The sequence below is a fragment of the Ochotona curzoniae genome, unplaced genomic scaffold (genome assembly GCF_017591425.1).
Source record: "Ochotona curzoniae isolate NIBS_2020 unplaced genomic scaffold, NIBS_Ocur_1.0 contig_2723, whole genome shotgun sequence".
Taxonomy (NCBI): Eukaryota; Metazoa; Chordata; class Mammalia; order Lagomorpha; family Ochotonidae; genus Ochotona; species Ochotona curzoniae.
The window spans coordinates 26953024-26977143 of record NW_024465573.1 but is presented as its reverse complement, the minus strand read 5'-3'; the positions used below and the strand labels follow the sequence as shown (position 1 = coordinate 26977143).

The following is a 24120-nucleotide window of genomic DNA, read 5'->3' as shown; positions in this document are numbered from 1 at the left end:
TTCTGGCTTCTGGCTTTGGATTGGCCTAACTCTGGGCACTAAGCTAGGCCATTTGAAGGCTGGCTACAGCAACCACTGGGGACTGAACCAGTGGATAGAAGACATATCTCTCTCTTTTTCTCTCTCTGTATAAATGTGCCTTTCAAATAAATGCAAAACAAATCTTGAAAAACATTTTTTGATATCTTACAAAAGAAAAGCCAAATGGAAACAAAAAGCAAAATGCAAAGTCACAGTAAATAAAATCCAATCGAAGTAGTTAAATATTTTTCTGTTCTCACTCAATTCCTGAGAAAGTTTAAATATGGGTAGAAGGAGTCCCCAAAAAAACAAATTTCTATCTTTTAAAAAAGGCCAGAACAGCATGAAGAGACTATGAAGAGATGCTGTCCACAAAGTGATTAAAAGGGATCACTGCATCCCGATTCTCAATCACAACTACTCCAGGGCTCGACCCGGAACCACTTCACAGCTAAAGAAAACAGAGCAATGAGACAAACACTAGCCAGAGAGGGATGATTTCTGAGATGGGGGAAGATTGGATACTCTACCAGGAACCTTGTGTTTGGCAAGACCAGTTTTGAGTCTTACATCTTTGGGTCTTTCAGATAAAAGTCAGAGATCTTTAAGTCACTAATGTCAAAAACTGTCCACAGTCTTTCAGAAGCAATGCTATGTCTGAGCTATCCGTGCTGCTAGAAACTCCTGCAAGGGCAGTGTCAAGAAGAGGATGCAGAGGGGCCAGTGCCATGGCACAGTGAGCAAGTGAAGCCTCTGCCTGCAGTACTGACATCCCATACAGGCAGCAGTCCAAGTTCCAGCTGCTATACCTCTGATCCAGCTACCTAACTAGTCTATGAAAACAGTAGAAAATGTTCTAGGTGCTTGAGCCCCTGCACCCATGTGAGATCCTGGAGAAGCTCCTGGCTTCAGACCAGCCCAGCTCCAGCCCATGTGGCCGCCCAAGGAGTGAACCAGTAGATGGAACATCTTTCTCTCTGTCTCTCCTTCTCTGTCTGTGATAAAAGCAGTAAAAGTGGAGCTGCAGAACCTGCACCAACAGAGGAAATGTTAGTGCCTTTATATCACCTGAAGGAGAAGTGTGTTCTCTGAAGAACACAGTGAACCAATGACACATGAAGAGACTGACTCTTCTGATACATGCAAGACACTGAGATGACAGGGATGGCTGGGAAGCCAGGTGGCTGGCAGGTGAGCTGGCAGCATTCGCTGGGCAGGTGTTCAATTAGGCAGGAACTGGGTTGAAAACAACTCCATTAATTCATTGTGCATGCTTGTCTGGCAGAACCAGAAGATAAGCTGACATAAATGGCAAGGCAGAGATGAACTCAATGCCAGTTTTCGCAGGAGCGCAAGGCTAACAGAGATGCATGTGCAAAATACAAAATAGCACTGCGAGTGGCTCTGGTTAGGGCTCAAATTTGGACGACACCTGAAGGCAAGGAAGAAGACAAAGTCAGAAGGCAGCTGTGGCTCCAAGCAACCTTTCCTTTTCCTGCAATGGCTCTCCCTGGTCAACCTCAGGGACAGGCATCCTTCAGGGCTTGGGGAGTGTGGAGGGCACTGCTGAGATGAAGCAAGCAGCTCAGTGATGTGATGACCCTTGTTTGCGATATCCCTGATGTGCAAGACTCAACTGAGCTGAAATGCCTTCCAACCAAGAGACCTGAATACACACACACACACACACACACACTCACACACAGCTCCAGAACTCTCAAAACAGTAGGAACCCAAACCTTCTGGCCAACTCCCTGATTTCAAATAAAACAACACTGAGGCTCACAGGGGCTTTAGTAACACGCCCTGGGTATCTCTTAGCTACAAATACAGGGCTAGGATCCTGGTCTCTGGAAGGCTCTCCAATAATACTGATGACAACCTACAAATGTGCTGAAGCGTTCATGAGCAGACACCGCACACTGAAGGCTTGCAGATGCTACCCTATGGAACTTCTCCACAGCCTACAAGGTGGCAGGTCATCCTGCTAGCCCACTTACAGATGGGACACAGAGAGCTTAAGATACTAGCTCATAGTCACAAAGTTTACTGGAAACATGTGCAGACAGGAACCTACACCTAGGAAAAACGCTGATCTCTCACTCTACTGATTTTTCCCTAACCTGTATTACTTCCAAACAAAGAAGAAATTCCTATTTCAACAAAAGTATAAACCAGAAGCCTTTTATCATTAGATATAATTCAAGATTTAAAAAAAAAATCAGGAAACAAGCAAGATGGTGCAGCAACTTAAGTCACCACCTGGAACGTCTGCACCCACCATCAGAGTGCCTTAGCTCGAATGCCACTCCACTTGTAATCCCTGGGAGGTACCCACGTTACGGATGGCAGTCATCAGTGTAGGAGACCTGGAATGAACTCCAGCAGTTTCTGTCTCTCCTTTTCAAATAAACAAAGCAACATTTAACATAAAAAGAACCAAACTGTTTTCACTTGCAAACAGGTCCAAACCTCTCCAGCCCAGACATCAGAACTGAACAAACCCAAAGTTGAAAATGAGAACCTGTCCACCCTTTTTAAATGTAGCTGACCCTGAGTGCAGAGAGCTACTGCTAAGCCCAGCAGGTGACATCAGAAACAGGGTAGTATCTACTAGATCCTTGAGCTCCCATTAAAACCATCAGGTACTTTACACAAAATCATGTTAAGCCTAGATGGAAGCTGGATTCAGTTTCAGGAACTTGCTTTTTGAAGGTGGGGGAAAAAAAAAAAAACGCCTGACTTGCAGCTGGCTCACTCCTCTAGTGGCCACAAAGGCCAGAGCTGAGCCAGTCCAAAGCCAGGAGCCTCCTTCAGGTCTGCCATACAGGTGCAGACTCCCAAGGCTTTGGGCTGCCCTTCACTGCTTTCCCAGGCCACAAGCAGGAAGTTGGAAGGGAAGCGGAACATCAGGGATATGAGCTGGCATCCATATGGGATCCCAGCACATGCAAGGTGAGGACTTTAGGCAGTAGGCCACCACACTAGGCCCCAGAAGATGCTCTTTCTATGAATCACAAAACCAGAACATTTCTTTCCATGCACACACCACCTGCTCAGGTGCAATTTCTACATCCTTTCATCATACCCGAATCACAGGTCAGAGTTCGAGATCAATAACCCTCGAATCAGAGCTCTAAAGGGGTCTCCTGCAGTGGCCCTGGCTCTAACAAGTACCCTGAGACCCAAACAGGAGTCACTTACTGTCTCTCACTCACAAAGCCAAGTACATAAGGCTTACTAATCGCTAGATGCCATGCATTGCGCCCAGGGCACTTAACTGGTATTACTTATTCTTTGTAACACCACTGAGGTAGGTGCCATTTACCACCAGCTTAACCACAGAAAAAGTGAGGCTTACGCAAGTTGCCCCAGGGCAGGTGCAATGACTTAATGGCTAAATTCTTACCCTACACATGCCAGGATCCTATATGGGTGCAGGCTCATGTCCTGACTGCTCCACTTCCCATCCAGCTCCCTGCTTAGGGTCTGGAAAAGTGGTAAAGATGGCCTAAAGCCTTAGGACCCTGTACCCTTGTGGGAGACCTGAAAGACACTCCTGGCTTTGGACTGGCTCAGCTCTGGCCATTGTGGCCAGCTGGGAAATGAACCAGCAGATGCAAGAAAGATCATTCTGTCTGTCTCTCCTCTGTGTAAATAAAATCTGCCTTTCCAATAAAAATAAACAGATATTTTAAAAAGAAAGAAGAAAGCTGCCCCAAGGTCAATGCATAGTGGGTCAAGTGCTGCCTGCAATACCTATGTCCCATATTGGTGCCAGCTCCCTGTCCTCCCCATTTCCAACCCAGTTCCTGCAAAGTCCTCTTGGGGAAAGCAGGACAGCATAGCCCAAGTGTTTGGGAGACCCAGAAGGCAATTCTGGCTTCAGCCTGGCCCAGCTCTGGCCTTTGCAGCCATCTGAAGACGGAACATGGTACCAGCACATGGAAGATTTTCTCTCTCTCTCCCTCTCCCTCTGTGTGTATGTGTTTGTATATAACTCTTTCAAATAAATCTTTATTTTGAAAAGTTGCCCAAAGTCACATAACTAAAGCACAACACACAGACACACACACACACACACACACACACACACACACACACACACACACGGCACAGGCAAGACCAGCTCTCTGTTGTCTTTGCAAGGAAAGGACTCCATACACACTCGTTAATTCTGCAACCACTCTGGATTCTGCAGTTCCGCAGGAGGACTACAAAAAGTCCTCCCAGCTGAGTGTTCAGCACTGGGCTGAGGAAAAAAACACACTGCTGCCCTGAGATAGTCACAACCAGAACTGAGTTACACGACGAGCCAGTCCATCTGGGCCACTGACCATGACCCACAGCCAGATGCATCACGACCCAGGACACACATGCCCAGTCTTGCCACATGTGGTGCATAGTATTTTCTTATTCTATTTCATTTTTTTAAAAAATTGTCAATCCACTAAGCAGAAACTCTGACTACGGATTATGAGTGACAGCTTAAAAAGCTCCCACTTCAGAATGCAATTTAGTGTCAACCAAAAAAAAAAAAACAGTAAAACGCAACCCACCCCCCAAAAAAATCAGGAAGTTCTTCGCCACGTTGAACTTGATGGTCTCTTGTCAAGTTAATTAACTCTGTGTGGCTGGATATGTTCTCATGGTAGATGTGCCCGTCAGTGCCACATTAGCTAAGAGTCTGAGATGTGCAATAGGCACATGCTGACTTTCCTGACTGTACCACTCACCCCTGGTTCCAACAGGTATCTGTGCATGGGGGCTGGTGCGAGGGGAGCCTATTAATGGGGAAAACCTAGCAATCCTCTGGCCCTACACAGCTCCCAGCGCCCTCTGGTGGCTGAGACCACTGTGAGTAATAAATTATTCCTGCAATTATTCTACCTTCTTCCCAAGGAGTTGACTCCAAATCTTTCATCGTAAGCATCAGTCATGCTGCACATTAAGATATAACACATAGAATATCTAGAGTCTAACAATATAAAAACCAGTCCCAGTACAGTGGCCTAGCAGCTAAAGTCCTCGCCTTGAACACGCTGGGATCCCATATAGTCAGTTCTAATCCCGGCAGCCAGCTTCCCATCCAGCTCCCTGCCTGTGGTCTGGGAAAGCCCCAGATGTTGGGACCCTGGGCCCGTGTGGGAGACCTGGAAGAAGCTAGCTCCTGGCTCCTGGCCTCAGATCAGCTCAGCTCCGGCCGTTGCAGTCATTTGGGGAGTGAATCATCATGTGGAATGCCTTCGTCTCTGTCTCTCCTCTCTGTATATCTGACTTTGCAATAAAAATAAATCAATATTTAAAAGAAAAAACAATACAAAAACCACCTCCTCGCTGTTGCACAGCTTGCTGTCAAGCCAGGCAGGTGAGAGACACACAGATACCTGCACCAAGAGGTATTAGCAGATGTCTGGGAGAAGAAGGAGGAAACATTGGTTGGTGCTGAGAAACCAGTTCTTAACTCCATCCATAATTCCACAACTTTGCAAATTTCCAGTTTGTAATGTCTTAGGATCTGAAACTATTTCCTACAACCAGACGAAAACTCAAGCCTTGAACGAAAGAATCCTTGGGTGCATACCACAGAAGACCAATACAACATTAGGACTAAGTCCCCCGTGAGACACAGAACACACAACAAATACCTTGCACACAAAAGGATTCCCAGAGAGGGAAAGCTGCAGGTTGCGTCCCTGGCTTCTCCACTAGGTTGGCTTTTCCGGCCTAGACTCAGACTCATAAAAACCAAAGAGGGAGAAAGGGAAGTACAGAAAAAGCAGGGAGGAAAAAAAAAATCTTTTTAGGGGGTCAAAGGCGTTAAGACTGAATCCACTGCACACTCAGTAGGTCTTCTGATGGCAAGAACCCAGGAGGCCTTACTGGACAGCTCAATTGCATAATCCGAGTAGGTACGTGTGCTTGAAGTGCACCCTGAGAATCCCTGTTTTTAAAGTCCTGTTCTGACCTAGCCATCTCTAGTTAACGTGGCCTTCCTTGGAGCTTTGGTTCCCTGCAGAAAAAGCAAACACCAACAAGCCCAGGCATAAAGCAAAATGAAAGGAGCAATACTGGAACAACTCCATTTGAAGACGGGCTGTTCAACCTCCCTCTCTGGTCGCCGTGGCCCTGGGATCCAGCAGACCTTGCATCACACAGACTGAGAATAATGCCTAGAGCTAACAACCCATCAACCGAGCTCTGGATCATGAAAAGTTAGAGCACCCTAGGCTCAAGATGCCACAGAATGGCTGGGAGAAGCTAGAGAGCCCAGCCTATCAGCCCTCTTAACTAAGAAGAAACCGCGTGTGCCCAGCAAGCCCAGGCAGCATTTGAACAGACAGTTATTTCATTCCATTTCAGAGTAAGGCTGATCCAAAACACCTCCTCAGAGGTTTGTTAGGGAGCTTCCGGGGGAAGCCGTGGCACAGAAGAAAGTAAGCACCTGCATGTGTGAGGCGACAACTTCCTGTAAGAACCCCTGTTCATAAAACGGGAGTCCTGGACAAGAGGGCTCCTGGGCAAAGAGCCTGCAGACACCAAATCCAAACGACCTTAAAGAGCAACACTACTGCCAGGATGCTTCAAGTAGCTTACAGGGAAAAACTGCAGAGAAAAATAAGGTACAGGTTAAGAACACCAGTTTCAGTCCCTGCTGCTGCTCTTCCAACGCAGCTCCCTGCTACTGGGCTGGGAAAGCAGAAGAAAGATTGCCCAAATGCTCAGATCCCTGCCACCCACATGGGAGATCTGAACGCAGTCCCATGCTCTGGCTGTTGGGCCATCTGGGAAGTGAACCAGAGGATGGAAACATATCTTTTGTCTTGCCCTCTCTGTCATTCTGCTGGTCAAATGACTAAGTCAATCTTTAACAACAACAAAGAACACATCCTACCACAAACTTCTGTTTATTTCTCAAAAATGTAGACCACTGGATACAGAAAAGAGGCCAAGAGGCTGTGCACACGGAGGTGGTTGATCCGTCACCATCACCACTCAATGCCTGCCACAGCGCACCACCTTCTTGGGCTTCCCCAGGGTCTTGCATATGGACCACCTAGTTAAAAACAGCGACTTGGGGAAAGTTCGACAGAGAGAGCGACAACTCTTCAGAGTTCTGTAGTCCAGGCATACCTGGGTGCCAACAGCCTACTGCAGTTCAACCCAGTTCCCCTGCACTCGCAGCCAGCACTCAGCCCTGACAGGGAGACCAGGCCCAGCCAGGGAGCAGCCACCACACTCCCCATTCCTGGAGCTCCTCAGCACACTGGGATCAATGATTCTTAGAAGAGGCAAGAAAGCAGGTGTACAAACGCCACTGCCCAGCTTCCTACTGGGCCCTGGGGCCTCTCCACACTGCTCGCCTACAGGGCCACAGCACGAGTGTCTTGTTATCTCTGGATGCAACTCTTTATAAATACACCCTGGCATTGACAGACAGCACTTGCTGCCAGCAGGATCTGATCCGGAAAGTCAACATCCATGCAGCCCGGCCTCTCTTCAGTTCAAAATAGATATCCATGACCTACTTAGTCTTCGAGTGCGGCCCTCAAAGGCAACTATCAAGCGGCCAGTGAGGCAGGCCTGCTGACTTCAGCGGAACCTGCTCAGGCTCCAGCCTTCCCACCAGAGGAAGCTCACAACAGTGATGACTCAAAAAGGAGCAAAGGGGGAACCCAAAACAGCAGATTCAATTCCTTCCTTGAAAGGCAGAGTCATGGAAGCAACCCTTGGGCTTTGTCCCCAACAACGCACCTTCATCACCTGCATGGAGGGCTGTTCCTCTCAAGACCATGTGGCCCTGCATGCTACGCTCAACGTTAACCACTGCCCTAGGAGTGGGTCTTGCCGTGTGAAGTCCCATCTCCACTACCTACGTGTTCCCCACAGTCCAACAAGAAGCAAGCGTGGTGAGAAGGTGGCTGTCTCCCCAGCCCACTCATGCTCAACCCGCAGACAGCAGGACAGACAGACTGACACTGGCTGGACAGACAAGACCAGGGAAAGCTCTGCACACTTTCTATCACCATCAAGCTACCGAATGATCTCCCTATACCACCATGCATCTCACTAGGGCCAGGCAAGTCTCAAGCAGGCAGGGACAAATGCCAGCAAAATCCCAGTGCACTTGATACCTTGGAATACAATAGCAGGCAAACGGTGTCACATCAACTTCCACAGTTAAGCAAGATGAGAGAAAACAAGATGATAGCAATAATCAAACAAAACAGGGCGAACTTGCCCACCTTCACACCCAAACCTATCTTTCTCAGGTCTCTGGGGTCAGCCCCAGGTGCTGTGCGCCCACTCCGAAGTCCCATCACAGGAACTAGCCAGAGCACTTCCACCTACCCTCACAACATTTAATTGTTACCACCATCCTGGGAGGCACATGGGACAGGTATTTATCCTCTTAGCAGGAATTGAGGCCAGTGGTTAAAAAAGGACAAAATCACAGACCCAGCTCCAAGCTCAGTGCTTCTGGTCACCAAAGTCACCCAGCAGAGCGCACCCAGACCCACTAAGTAATGGATCTGAGCTTCAGGGGCAGCACCTAGAGTCAGAACCCTTCCCAGCATGGTAGTCCCACACCCTTCAACCTCAGCAAAGAACAGGAGCACATAGCCATCAACCTCCATGTCCAAGGTTGGGCAGCCTCCATGCCAGCCACATGTCCCTGAGCCAGCCTCAAGATAAACACCCATGGATTCCAACAGCCACAGCCAGAGATCACAGCTGCTGGAGGCCTGAGCATGTCAGCCCTACCTGCAAATCCTGGTTCTGGCACTTACCAGCTCTGTGATCACAGCTAAGAAACTTTTTATTTTCTCTAAGTCTCATTTATAGAAAAAGAAACTAAAAAAAGAAAGAAAGGAAATCACAGTAAAGGGACTTAATGTCACAGAACCATATACTTTAAAAAGTTAAATTGTAAGCCCAGCACGGTGGCCTAACAGGTAAAAGTCCTTGCCTTGTACACTCCAGGATCCCATATGGTCACTGGTCCTAATGCCGGAGGCCCCACTTCCCATCCATTTCCCTGCCTTTGACCTGGGGAAAGCAGTCGAAGACTGTCCAAAGCTTTGGGACCCTGCACCCATGTGGGAGACCCAGAAAGAAGTTCCTGGCTCCTGGCTTTGGATTAGCGCAGCACCGGCCATCGCAGTCACTTGGGGAGTGAATCATCAGATGGAAGATCTTCCTCTTTGTCTCTCCTTCTCTCTGCACATCTGACTTTCCAATAAAAATAAATAATTTTAAAAGAAAAGTCGGGCCCGGCGCGGTGGCGCAGTGGTTAAAGGTCCTCGCCTTGCACGCCCGGGATCCCACATGGGCGCCGGTTCTAATCCCGGCAGCCCCGCTTCCCTTCCAGCTCCCTGCTTGTGGCCTGGGAAAGCAGTCGAGGATGGCCCAAAGCTTTGGGACCCTGCACCCGTGTGGGAGACCCGGAAGAGGCTCCTGGCTTCAGATCGGCATAGCATCGGCCGTTGCTCTCACTCGGGGAGTGAATCATCGGACGGAAGATCTTCCTCTCTGTCTCTCCTCTCTGTATATCCGCCTTTCCAATAAAAAAATAATAAAAATAAATCTTAAAAAAAAAAAAAAGAAAAGTCAAATTGTATGTTATGGGTATTTTAACATAACAAAAATTAGGTTAACATTTGCTTTTTAACAACAAAAAAATATCACTCACAGGCTCACAGTGAGGATTAAATAAGAATAGTTTTTAAAAAATGATATATCTAACGATGAGCTCTTTCACTGCCTGGCACATATATTCTAGTAACTATTACTAATAGGAACTAATGTCACCCCCAAAAAAGATAAAATCTCTTGTAATACCAAAATTCAGAAATGGGCATCAGTAAGTCAAAATTTCTTTAACAAATTTGGGATACAATGTAAATAAAATTTCATAGTCATGAGCCAGCTTTTTTGTTTTAACTTGTAATTCCAAAAACCAACTCTTAACGACGATATTCAGAAATAAAGGACCTTTGTCCAAGGCAAGGACAAAAAGTGGTGTGCAACTTGAGAAAGGAACAAGGGGATTAAAAGGAACAGCTGGAGACACCTGTCCCAGGGCCAGACAGGGGCCGGCCAAATCCTCCACACCTGCTCCGTTCCACCACTCTGGGGTCTGGCCAGACAGGAGGAATGGAAGGAGCTCCAAGCGTGCCAGGGAGGGACATCCCTGCATTCCAGGAGCTCCGGCCATCACCAGGGAGACAGGTGCAGGTCAATCACACGAGTGTCCCGAGCAGAGGACTGCCCAGTGGAGGAGCTGATGGGGAGGAAAATGCACAAACCAGTGAGAGACATTCACTGCCATCACTCCATCCAACTTCTCAAGTTAAGATGAGAAAACCGAGGCCCAGGAAGGCAAGCGATTCCCCAGGCAGCAGCAAAGACACCAGAACTTCACGGTTCAGTCCTCATCCCGAGACCAGAAGACTGACCCCGCAGGACTCTGAATAAATCGCAGCATTGTGCTAGCCCAGAGCCCAGCAAAGTTGTCGGGATCCACATGCAGTATGGTCCTGTCCATCAACAAGTGTTTATTTAACCCAGTGGCTGGGGCACATCAACACCAGAGTCTGAAGCCATCCCTGGGCACAGGACAAGGAGGCTGTTTGTTATACAGGAACACTTGGCCTTTGTCTGTCCCCACAACAACCCTGCTCCACAAATCTCAGGCCGCTACCTGCGTGCAAGCTTCCTGCAGAGTGCTGGCTGCGAAGGCTGCTCCTCCAAGCCCTTCCGATGTGCTGGGGGGCAAGCAGCTTCGTGTAACCCTGCAGAGGGACTCACACTCACTTTCCAGATAGGGACAGTCTCCTCTACTTTCCTCATGTACTGTGCATCTCATTTGGAGTGGGCAAGATGCATCCCCAAGGCAGCTGCTGTGCCACTACAGAGCAGCGGGTGCTCTTGGCACCAGGAAATTCTATTTTCATCTCCACTGACACCTAATTACCTTCTAAAGATGCTTCCCGGGGCAGCACAGCAGCAGAAGTTCCCAGACAACCTCTCTGCATGAGTTCTGCAGGCACTGCCTTAGGAGGTGGAGGCAAGGAAGGAGGCCTGAAACCAGCCCTTTCCTCTGAGAGGGCCCAAGAGGAAATCAGACGCCAGTCAGATCAGACGGCTTCCCGTTGAGCATAGAGCCCCATTCCAAGGTCATGGTCCCCCCAGCAGCCACACAGTCTCACCAGGCTCTGCCTCTGTCCACTAAGCTGGGCAAAACAGGGGACAAGCCCCTGCCTGCAGTTCCTCCTTGTTAATACTCAGATTCAGGCTCAAGCATTTTTATAATAGAAAAATGTGAAAACACTAAGCCATGTAAGACGTGGGTGATGAAGGAGGCACAGGACCTGTGTGCCCAGTCTGCCTAGCAGTTCACCTGCTCTCTCCGTGGGTCCTGTTGGACTTCTCTCGCTGCCCTGTTTTCAAGGCCAAATGTAGCCCACTGACCAGGGTAGCTGACTTGACTCTTTTCACGGCATAGTGACTTTATATGCAGGAGGATCCTGGGAGCCGAATACACTGAGCTTGCACACTGATCCCAGCATTTTCCAAACCTGCCCCAAGCAGTGGCCGCCTGAAGCAGGCCATGGGGGCTGGAGGGGAAAGAGCCCACCATCCATGCGGTAGGTGGTCCTGCAGCTCACAGACAGCTTGATGGCCACAAGTATCTCCTGGTCTTGCAGTAGCCTGGGTCTGGGTCTACTCCCTCCTCTTCGAGGTGCTTTACGTGTGAGGAAGGAAGTGTGTGGGCAGGTGAAAAAGCATCTAGAGGAGAAAGGACAGGGTAAGGGTGGTGGGTCAAGGGAGCTGGGAGAAAAGAAACAGATGCTGTGAAATATCAACAAGCACAAGCACACACAGGGCACTGGTCCACATTCCCCTGCTCTCAGCCACAAAGTGGTTGCTATCACACCAGTGCTAATGGTCAAAAGTCCTTAAAGAGACCAGCAAAGTCTTTCTCACCTCTTGAATCTCTCAGACCTCAGTCTCGAGACCTCCAGATACACAGCACACTGAATGTGAACTCCACTGCCCCATACCATCCACTGGTACACAGGCCTACTTCAGGGCCTCTGCCTTCCTGTTCTTGGCCTGGAATATGCTTCCCCCACAGGTCAGTTCCTCAGTTCCTCCCCTGTGATAACTACCACCGCCCACCCGCCCTCCACACTCCACCAGCCAGACAGACCCCTTTCCACCCCACCCCTCCCCTCTCCTTCTGGCCCATACTCCCTGCGTTAAAATAGCCACTACCATCTCACACAGACTGAAAAACTCACGTCCACCTAGAAACACCGTGTGACCTTGGAAACAGGTGATGATTAACTTCCTGTGCCCACTTGACCAGGTCCCCAGGGTTCCAGATAACTGGACCCAAGTCTTAGTCCGCAAGGGGCTCTGTGGGTGAGATCAGCACCAGAACCGGTAGTCTAAGGAAAGCAGACCCCCTCCCCAGTATGGTGGGTTTCTTCCAATCAAATGAACCCCGAAGAGAAACAGGCAGAGTAAGAGAATCTCTGGCTGCCTGCCTGCGCGCCTCTGGATCGGACCGAACCTCCTGTTCTACCAGCATCTCAGGATGTTCCACCAACCTGCAGACCGGAACCTACGCACTTGGCTCTGCAGCTTGGTGGCCGGCAGTCTGCAAACGTTAGCACATGTCGGCCTCCAATAACAGGGGGCAGGGCCTCTAACACACTTCTCACACACACTACACATCCACATCCCTAATGACTGTTCCTCTGCAGAACTGTTGCACAACAATATGCATGTTGAACTTTTATGTGATGTTTTAGGATTAAAACAAATGAGATTAGACTGGGATAAAGTGGGCCCTGAAACGACTGGCAATCTTTTTAAGAAAACAGAGCGGATGCAGACAAAGGGAAGGTCACCTGGAGGCAGGCACGGGAGCTGTGCTGCCTCGAGCCAGTGACAGGGGTGTCAGCTGCCACCAGGAGCTGGGGGAGATGCACAGAATCTGTGCTGTGTCAGCCTTCGGGCAGTCCTGGGAAACAGTGACATACACCCCACCCTGTAAGCCCCAAGAGAACAAGATCTGGGCTTCTTTTGTTCAGTATCACGTCACTAACTCCTCCCGCCCCAACCCAAGAGCCATGTGTGGCACCCGGGAGACAACAAATATTTGCCCAGTGAGTTCCGAGTGAATGAGGCGAAGCTCAGAAGGCAGGCACGGAAGCCACCTTCATCCTACCAAGGGTAAGACAGAGGAAGTAATCTAACTTCACTCAGGCCACAGGAGCCAAGGTCAGAACGGAATTAGAACCTTGCTCATTCACTTTATAAGTAATTCTGAGCACCTCCCCAAATCTGAGTGTACGCTGGCCCCAGGAGAGTTGCCACATGCAGTAATTACACAGCACATATGTGGGGTGGTGGCAGGACAGAAGGGCAGGTTCCAACCTCAGCCCTCTGATGAAAGCGGGCTATGACCTCGAACAAAGTCCCTGTCTGAGGGAGGAGCCAGCTCGGCCTGCTCCGTAGGGGGTCAGCCCATTTGGGCCACTGCGCAGGCGCCTTCCGGGACCTGCTGCTGACGTACACGGAAGGCAGTATCACTGGCACCTGCCACACACTCCCTTGAAACTTCTTTTATCCCACGGTTACAGTTCATTCTCACACCCATGTTCAGATCAAACCACAGGCCTCTGTGTCTGGCCCTCTGCCTATTCTCTGCTTTGGTCCTGCCTGGGTCCCGTGCTCCCTGGTCCTGCCTCTCCCAGAGCCACACAATACCAACTATTCCTTTCCCACTGTGCAACCCAGCACCCTGGGCTGCTCTGTGCTCTCAGGCGCAGCCCTTCCCACATTCAACCTGCAGGCAGCAGACATCTGGTTGGAAAAATCATGAGCAAATAAATTAAGAGCTCCAGATGAGCTTGTGGTCAAATGCATGAGCGCACACACACACACACACACACACACACACACACACACACACACACACACGGCCATATCTCCTCACCGTGGGCATTACTGGCAACCAACAGAGTGAAACCAGCACAGACATCACCCCCGCGGCGGACAACTTTATGAGGAGGATATGAATGTAGTTGTGGAGCCAGGCCCCAGGCTGAACCCCTGCCTGAACTCCTTGGGCAATCATTTACCTCCATGCTTGCCAGTGATCTGGCATCATGGGGTCCCAGGGCCCTACAACACTCATGGTTCTCTTCCCGGCATGTAGAGGCAGGCAAGGCACGACAGTGTGGGGAAGCGGGACAAGAATCTCCCGGAGGCCTGTCTGGGCGGATTTCCTCTCTGGCTGCCAGCTGTGCCGCTAGCAGCAGGCTGGGTGCTGAGCCCGACACAGGCACCTCCAGACAAATGGAAGGGTGCCACCTCTAGTCCCCAGCTCTCAGCCATGCTCACTACAGCCTAACAGGCATTGGCAGCAGGGGCCTGCTGAACAGGAGAGCGGCAGGAGAGCGGCCTGGAAGCTCCCTGCAAGCCCCCGACCCCCACCCCCAGCCCTCCTCACTGCCACAACACCACCTCCACGCAGCCCCTCAGCCCCTGGCCTCCACACTGCAACAGGACGAACCATTCGTTAACCAAAGTAAACCAGGATCATTCATTTCAAAGGGAACACAACCAGCAGTTTCTTCAGAAGTACTAAGTAGTTGTTAGGTAATACACTAGGAGCATTATCAACATTCTTCTTTTAAATATCATAACAACCAGGTGAGGAAACAGGCCCAGGGAGATGAAGTCAGGTGCTGTAACAGTCAAGAGCAGAGTGGGAGCTGGGTCCTGGCACGGCCCCGACCTGGAGTCTCTGTCCGACCCCCAGGCAGGCTGCCTCCTATCCACTCACTCCTCACTGGCACCCTTTACATGATAGGAAAGACACAGCTGCAGCTCTCAGTTGTCCAGCAACCCTGACTAATGACAGATCCACATGCCTCCTCCACAGCCCTCCAGCAGCTCTGAGACGCCACTACTTCCTTCCAATGCATCCTGCAGAGGGGCACATATCCCAACATTCCCACAGCACGTGGGGGGAGGAGCACGACCACCACCCAGCTGTGAGGGCACCCTTACCTCCTGCCCTCCCGGGGGCCTGTGCAGAAGCCACAGGCTGTGTCTGGGCTGGCTCCAGGAGCCTTCAATGTCCTCAGTTTCAGCACTGCCTGCACAGTGCAGGACACACCGGCCTGAAGATCCCCGCACACACGGGCTTCCTCGGGCCCCTGGTTCAGAGGTACCTCACATGGAACGGAAGCCCCCTAGTAGCCCACACCGCCTAAGGGAGAAGCACGGAGAACGCGTACCACGAACCTGAATGGCTCGACGCCCACATTGTCACCACAGTACAGGGGCGCCAACACCACAGTCCCCACAGGCTCAGCTTCCCTATCACCCACAGTTACTACACACCTGTTACTCTGATTGCCTGAAATCTAACCGTTGAGCCCCAGCAGCAAACCAATGAGTCCCACAACCTCACCAGCATTCAGTGAAATGCCTACGAACCACAATCTGTTTCTTTCAACCAGCAGAAAAACCCCTGAGAAATGGGCAGCTTCCTTCATCATTGATAGGTTAAAAGTAGCAGTTTAAATCGGCACAACTTTTGACACACCATGTCCAATCCTAGAGAAACATGTGCCTAGCAATACGGACGTATGGTAACTGAATACATCAGACAAAATTAGCTTACACTCACACGTCCATCAACAGGAGACTGATTCATAAACTATCATACATCCACACTATAAAACAGCTCACAGATTAAAAGACCAGAGGAAAGCTACCTGCACTAAAAGATCTCTAAGAAACATGAGAAAAAAACAAGCAGTGGAATAATATATGGAGTACAATCAGATTTGAGGTCTTAAAGGAAAGCAAGCCGTATTTATTCGTGTCTATACAGGCTGCAAACAGTTGAGGATGTGTTACTGACTGCTAACACTGGTCACCTCTGCAGACCAGGCACAGAGATTGTACCTTGGGGAGGGGAGCCAGAAATAGGGTGACTGGACAAACCCATGAGGTGCCTCTACACTGTTAGAACAGGACACGAGCATGAACGGAGGGTATGCAGGAAACAAGCAGCCACACGGGGTCCAAGCACCACCCGTTAGGATGCTCAGGCTGATATGAACAGGTTTTTGGGTCACGTATCCTTAGCCTTCCCTGAAGATTGCCTGATCAAGTCCAAGTACAGCTTCTAAGCCACTGATGACAGACTGGAGAAGGATCAACAGGGAAGAAGCGCTCTATCCTACACAGAGCCTGCACCTCAGAAGCTCACCAGTTTGGAGGCCTTCCTCTTAAACACCCCCAGAAGACGAGACAGAAGCCAAAGCCAGGATCAGGAGAGAATTCCCTTTCCCATGGCACAGGGGGGACTCCCCACCGTCACCAACAGAGCTGTTCCCAGGTCTGGCGGAACTCCACCTGCCTGACAAAGGCACAGAGCCAGGCTCCTGGGAGCACAGCTGAGCCAAGCCTGCAATGCCCAAAGCCCACTCCATAGTCCCCGCACTTCGGCAAAGAGCCCAGGAATCTCTTCACACTTGCTAGTGAAATCCAAACTGAACCAGTACACAAATCAGATGGTTCTGCCAACAAAACAAGCAACAATGTGGAAAAAAAGAGAAATCGAGGGCATCCTGGGTAAATATGTATTTATTCTCACTGCTTGCCAGAGCAGTGGTGCGGCTGTACATTTAATCACTTGATAAACATCCTTTTTTTGCTTCCCAGTAATAATTAAAATAAGCACACACCCCAAACACACAATCATTAAGTAAAACGAAAAGCAGCAAGGGGCTCTGCTGTGAGCCTAACATTCAGGGTGCTCTTTCCCCACCGAAGTGTGTATGCTTTGCCAGCGCTCTATGCACAAAGCACACAGATACCTTAACAGCCTCAGTTAGGAGGAGATCAAGGGGTGCTCTCAGATCACAGAAAAGAGGTCACCTCCTCAAGGAGCAGAGTCGGCATCAAGCAGAGAGTGGGTGAGCGGGGACATCAGCACAGTGACCCCGGCAGACAGTGTGTCACAGATGACGCTGGGACACAGGTGCAGCAGAGGTGAGCTGGCTGCTTCCACACACCAAGCACAGTGTAAGCTAACTCCTGGCCAATGCCTCTGCAGCCTGACCCCAGCAAGCACAAATTATCTCTAGGGCAAGGATATTATGCAAGCCAGAAAACACAGAGGCCCCAAAGCCAGGTTATGACTGTGCCTGGCACTGCCCAGGGCAAAGGCTAAGAACCAGCAAGACTCCCGATGCAGCAACAGAGAGCCCTCCCCACCCCGTGAAGACACCAGCCCACATCTGTCCAGGCTCTGACACACACTGGCTGCTCCCCAGGGACGGCGGCCTTCAGAATAGGGTGGCCAGAGTCGTTCACGACGCTCTGCACTTAAACTCACCAACTACCACTCCACTACCCACTCAGGCCCCACGTGGCTGGGACCACAGATGAGCCCTCGTGTGCAGATCAACTCCTGGCGAGAGCCAGCACTGAAGACCCAATCCCTGGAGGGCCCCTAGTGCCAGCAGGGAAGAATGGGAGGCAGCAGACACCTGAGGGAGGCTTCCTTCCTCTGAGGTTCTTCCCTTGAGCACTTCCTCTTGAAGTCTGAATGCTCCAGCCAACATTTCCCTGAAGGGAACCCAAAGAGCTCTGCGACCATCCTGGGAGATGCTCCTGGGAGGCGGGCGTGCACAGGCACGGGACGGGGCCCAGAAGCACGCAAGCCCTTTCCGCTGCACTCAGACACAGCCCTTCTGTGCCCCACTACCTCCTTACCCCTTGAGCCAAATACTCTAATGGCTTCTCTTCTCCCGTCAGGGCTGCTTGCTCCACTTCACACCCCATGCAGCCCATGGAACTTTCGAGAATACAGACCAGATACTCTTACTAGCAGGACACGGTGCCCATCTGTGGCAAGTTTGCCTCTGTAGCCTCTGGAGGCACAGGCTCTGCAAGCCCCCCAGATCATCGCCACCCTTCCAACTAGCCCCCTGCGGAGCCAAGTGAACGCCCTGGGAACACCAAGATGATCCTCCCAGAACTGCTGTAAGGATTAGGGCCATGTCGTGAGAACAGCCCCCTCACTCCCCCAGGGCCTGCTCCCCGCGCACCCTGGACCTGGCACCTCTTCAAACGAGCAGTGAAAATCAACTCAAGAGAAAGGGAGACACACATAGGATCTAGACATCAAAGGTCATTAAAAATAAATGTTACCAAAATGTGAAGGCAGCCAAAATTAACTGAATTATCAAAATAATGTCAGAGGAAGAAAAGGAAGAAAGGAAAACATTACTGTGGAGAGAAAATGCTTCTAAAATATAAATCCCTATGATGTTTTGGACTTCATGTGTCCCAAAGATATAGGAAGATGACATTTCAAAAGCTCACAGAGGAGATACTTGTATTTTTTGAAAAACTCTTCCTTAATTAATATCCTCAGAGCACTAAGATGTACCTTTATAGGCTGACTGAATCTTAATACAACTCTCTGAGAAATTCTGGCATCAGTCACAACAAACACCCTCATGGAATTTAATTTCCTTTTCAACACACAACTTGCTACGGAAACTCATTTATGATGCCGCTACAACCAGTCAAACTCTGCCTGTAGCACAAAAACTTCAAAGTCCCACAAAAACCTAACTGCACAAGATGAAACTCGCCACCCCCTTTAGCCAAAGCCTACATGTTCAAGAAACTTCCCCAGCACCCAATCTGCCAGGTTCCAACCCCTCCACCGGCTTCCCGCCCTGCCGTCTCTCCCCTTACACCACAGCTCTCCAGGACCTCCCCGCAGCGAGAGATCCCCTTCCCTACCCAGCGGCAGGAATAAAAGAGCAAAGACAGGCGCAAAATGGGCAACATCTATCTCCAACTTCCCGTTAAAGACCTGCCCTGGAATTTGAACTGCTATCCACCCACGTGGTCAGACTGATGATCTCTTGAGAACACTACCTATTGAGTGCACAATTTATCTTCCCAAGTATCCCTGGAACACCCCCCAAGGGGTGGGGCACACCGCTGCCAGGGACGCTGTGATAACAGACTGGCAACACAGGAGCTGATGAGACCGGATCCTGGGGCCCTTCATACATTGCTGATAGGAATGAACAACGGTACAGGCAGGTGACTGCTTACAGAGCTAAACCTAAACTTAGCAAAGGAATAACAACCTACCCCAGAGAAATGAAAACATATGTCCACACGAAGGCAAATTCATGTCTACAGCAGCACGGAAGAAGTGGCAGACCCCAAAACTACATGCTGTGGCATTCTGCTTTCTGTCCATAAGGAAAGCAAATGCATCATAAAAATGGAAAACCATCCTCAGTTGCCAGAGGAGAGGGTGCAGGGCACAAGGGAACTTCCTGAGATGATGCAATCAGCTCGTGCTGCAGATTGCAGGGCTCTACTGACTAAAGGTCACTGACCTGAACTCCTACAGGGGATGCACTGTGTAAATATACCTCCCTCCACCTAGAAATTTTCTAAAAAGATTCTATTTTTATTTGAAAATCAGAATTACAGAGAAAAGCAATGAGACACAAATCTTCCATCTGCTGATTTATTCCCCAAGTGGCCACAATGGCTGTAGCTGAGCCAATCCAACTCCAAGAACCTCCTCCAGGTCTCCATGTGAGTCGAGGGGCCTAAGGACTGGAGCCATCTGCCATTGCTTTCCTGGGGCCACAAGCAGGGAGCTGGATCAAAAGTAGAGCAGTCGGGACATGAACCGGTACCCATATGGGATACCAGCATCACAGGCATAGGCTTAGCCTACTACATACACCACAACTCCAGCCCCAGAATTTTTTTTTTAATTAAATAAATGGAAATCAAAAAAATTTTAAAAATCTATTCTGACAGCTGTCTGAATTCAATTTCTTCCTTTGGACAACAGGATCATAGGCCATGTGTGGAGGGGGGTTGGGAGCAAAAGCTGGAGGAATTTCTAAGTACAAAACCGACTTTTCTCCAGAGGACAATTCCTACTGCAAGACTTAATCCTATTATCCAAAGTGTCTGTGGGCAAGCATGGAAAGGCGTGGCCAACTTTTACAAAGGGCTCCCTGCAATTCACAAGTAAGGCAGGCAACAACTTTCAGATTTTACAGGTGTGGAACCAGGCTCAGAGAAGTCAGCTGCAGGGTACAGAACTGACCCCCAGACACCTCCAGGTCCCCCGGCTCCTGAGCAAAGCACTCCACGCACTTCCACGCTGTTTCTAGCACCCACAAGTCCTTAGGTGAAAATGTCCTGGGTGTAGGCAGCTGTAGTCGGCAGGTGAAGCTGAAGCATCTTCTATCAGAGTACCTGAGTCTGGGTCCTTTCTCTGCCTTTAGATCCAGCTTACTTGCTGCTAACGCACTTCGGAGACAACACGTGATGGCCCAGGTACCCGGGTTCCTGCCACCCAAGCAGGAAACCCAGGAGAAGTTTCTGTGTCCTAGCTTTAACCGAGTCCAGCCAAGGCTGTTAGGGACATCTGGAGAGTGAACCAGTAGATGAACAATCTCTCTTTCTCTCTCTCAATTCAGCTTTCAAATAAATCTTTTTTACAAAAACGTTTACATGTTGCTTTTCACAGGTTCTCTCGCTTCACTAACACAGGATAGCTAAGAATTTCTTTACCGTTACACAAAGGGCTATTTGGATCCGAGGATCGCCCGTCCCCTGGGCAAGCCAGCTGCCACACGTTCCGTTGTGCCCTCCCAGCTCTGTTCTCTCACCTGTAAAAGTGCCGCTCATTCCTAAGACACAGCTCCTAACAAATGGCCTGGAACCTATTATTAGCACAGCGATTGTTATTAATACAATGGCTCTCAGAAAAAGGAAAGCGGATACACACACAGTGTAGAAATGTGAAAGACTGAACCTGACGAGCCTAGTCTGCACAGACACCACTCTGCCACCAACTGCAGCTGCAAAACTTGCCTACAAAGCACTGCTGCCAGTCACGTGGCCACGCCACACACCCATCTGAAAGCTGGAAAGGGGAGAGACCGGAAGACTGAGCATTCACCTGTGAGTAAGGACTCAAAAACGCCATCTCACATCCCAGGGCACTCATTTAAGCTCAGTCACAGCGCTCATGGTTGGAGAGATGGCACAGGGTACAGCACCCACTTCCTGGTTCTGAGCTCATTTGAATGTGTTGCATATTTACTTACTCCGATTGCTGGTAAAGCAGCCCAGAATTCCCAGGCAACAGGAACTAGCTAATCACTTCAAAGACAGAAGTGTGTGTCAGCAAGGGTTCCAGCACGGTCAGACAACAGGAAACTTAAAATACCTGGGCAGAGAGAGATCTTGTGGCCCACCAAGGCCAATCCAGCTGATCACTCCCTCCAGGCTTGAAGGTTAGAAAGAAAAAACTCATGGCTCCAGTGGCGCAATTGGTTAGTACGTAGTACTTATAAGAAAGAAAAAACTCACCCCCAAAAGGGGGCCGGCACAATAGCAGAGCAGGCTAATCCTCCACCATGTGGCACTAGCTTCCTACAAGAGTCAATCCAAGTCCCAGCTGCTCCACTTCCAATCCAGCTCTCTGCTTATGGCCTAGGAAGGCACCAAAGGATGCCTTGGGCCTCTGCACCTGCACGGGAACCCCCAGAACAAACTCGTGTTTCCTGGCCTCAGATCTGCTCAGCTCTGGTCACTGTGGCCATTGGGGGAGTGAACCAAAGCATGGAAGATCTGTGTGTCTCTCCTTCACTGTAACTCTGCCTTTCAGATAAAAATAAACATTTTTAAAAATAGCTGAGTCAGGTCCCCTCATGGCCTGCCTGAGGACAGCACTCACACCATAAATCTGCCAATCATTATTGTGTCTTGCTTTTTGCAACCCTCCTTACTTCTCACCCATTTTCCTTGGAATCATCCTAATTTTCTTGTCAGAGCAGACTAAGGTTTGTGTGGCTGGCATGCTCTTGCCAGAAAAAAAATGTCCTCCTCTCCATTAGGTTCTCCAACTCCTGACACCCATTTCCTAAACACAAAACTGAGGTCCACAAAGGGCAAGTGACTCACCCAAGGTCACACTTCTATAATGAACAGGTCTGAACCTGAATGAGGGCTCCAGCCGAACCACTGCTGCAGACCACAAGGAAGCCAACGCGAATCATCGCGGCTGCCAGGGGCCGCCACCCAAGTGGGCCAGAACCACTTGTTTCTGAAATCACCGACCTCCGCGGGAGACTCGGAGGCCGAGTCCTCTACCCACAGCTGCCCCAGGCGGGGCTTTGGGGACCCGCTAGACCAACGTGGCAATTTCGTGCTGGGAGAGTACCGGGCAGTAGTACCGGGGTGCGCATGGAGGGGCAGGGGCTGTGTGTGCGAGCAGCTCGGAGCTGACTCTTCAGTCACGACATCACGATGCTATGCTCCCAGGAACACCCCCCGAAAAAAAAAAAACGATTCTTCCACTCTTCTGTGCCCCCTTCAACTTCCGCAGGACAGGGGGGGATCCGGCAGATGCCGGGGGACGGGGTGAGGTACTGGTCCCGAAGGCAAGAGCAACCACGCCGGCCTCAGCTCCCATCCCGCCAGGCTCCGACGCCAAGCAGGCACACACGAGGGCAAGCCGAGCGCCCGCTCCCCGCCGGTGTCCCCCGCGCCCCGCCGGTCTCCCCCGCGCCCCGCCGGTGTCCCCCGCGCCCCGCCGGTCTGCCCCGCGCCCCGCCGGTGTCCCCCGCGCCCCGCCGGTGTCCCCCGCGCCCCGCCGGTCTGCCCGGCTCCCCGCCGCCTCCCCGCCGGTCTCCCCCGCGCCCCGCCGGTCTGCCCGGCTCCCCGCCGCCTCCCCGCCGGTCTCCCCCGCTCCCCGCCGGTCTCCCCCGCGCCCCGCCGGTCTCCCCCGCGCCCCGCCGGTCTGCCCCGCGCCCCGCCGGTGTCCCCCGCGCCCCGCCGGTGTCCCCCGCGCCCCGCCGGTCTGCCCGCCTCCCCGCCGCCTCCCCGCCGGTCTCCCCCGCGCCCCGCCGGTCTGCCCCGCGCCCCGCCGGTCTCCCCCGCTCTCGGGCCTCCAGGTCCCCTCTCGCCCCAGTCCCCGGAACGCAGCCCTTCCTCCCTGCCGCAGAGGAGCCCGCTCCGCACCCGCACTTCCCGCCCGGCCCACGCCGGCTCCACGTCCGCCCCAACTTTTCCCGGCCGCGGCGCCGGCTCCGCAGCGGCAGCGATGCCGCGTTCGCAGGCACGCCGGGCGCGCGACACAACCGCGTCCGCTCGGCCGCCCTCGCCGGCGCGAGTTGCGCTCGGGACCCGCGGGTCGCCCCGGGGGCCTCGCCGGGCAGCTCGCAGCCGAGGCGGCGGAGGCGGAGCCGGCGTGGCGGGAAGCGCGCTGTCCCGCCGCCGCACCCCGCCGGTGCCCCGCGCGCCCACGGTGCTCCTCGGCCCTCGGCGCCGCGCCTGCCCCCCACCTGCCCGCGGACGCCCGCGTCTCTCTCACCTCCTCAGCGCCGCCGCCACCTCAGCCGCCACTGCCGGCGATACGTGGCAGTGGCCGCCGCTGCCGCTCGCGCTTCCCCGCCTCGCCTCGCCTCTCCCCCTCAGCGCCCGCGCGGGCGGCTCCAGCGCGCCGGACCGCAGCGCCAGGCGCCCTCTGCCGCCGGGAAGCCGAATCCTCCCGCCCTAACCCTAACTCGCCGCCCGCCCCCGGCGCGGGCCGCGCGGCTGCTGCCCCGGGCTCGCCTCCTCCCGCTCCTCCCCTTCCTCCTCCTCCTCCTCCTCCTCCTCCTCCCCGCCGGGAGGCTCGCCCCGCCCCGGCCCAGCTCCGGTTTCTGCGCGCAATCCGCAGGGCCGAAAGCGCGGGACCCCGCGTGGTGGCCCGGCCTGCCGCTGCCTCCGGGGAGCCTGCCTAGTCCACCCCAGGGGGGCTGCCGCGCACCTCGTACAGGAGTCACCCGCTGACGATAGACTTTCTGCTCTTTGAAAGGCTCCCTGCAGAGGCAGCGGAATCGGGAGAGAGTGGTTTAGGAGAGCAGATCCCACGCCTACCGTGTTCACCGCTCTGGTTCCTAGTGCTGGGTTGGCGCCCAGCCTGCAATACCTAGTGCGCAATGAATA

General features: G+C 51.9%; 1 long non-coding RNA gene across 3 annotated transcripts in view; it reads right to left on the bottom strand.

Annotated features, from left to right (window-relative positions):
• Nucleotides 1–23607, bottom strand: part of LOC121154200 — a 59399-nt gene extending 35792 nt beyond the window's left edge. Inside the window, exon 1 of one of the 3 annotated variants that reach the window (XR_005883467.1) lies at nt 23504–23607. This is a non-coding gene — a long non-coding RNA (uncharacterized LOC121154200). Of the gene's footprint in view, nt 1–10726; nt 10865–23151; nt 23203–23503 lie in introns of those variants that run through there. The other 2 variants (XR_005883468.1, XR_005883469.1) reach the window with 2 other exon arrangements.
• Nucleotides 23608–24120: the final 513 nt, after the last annotated feature.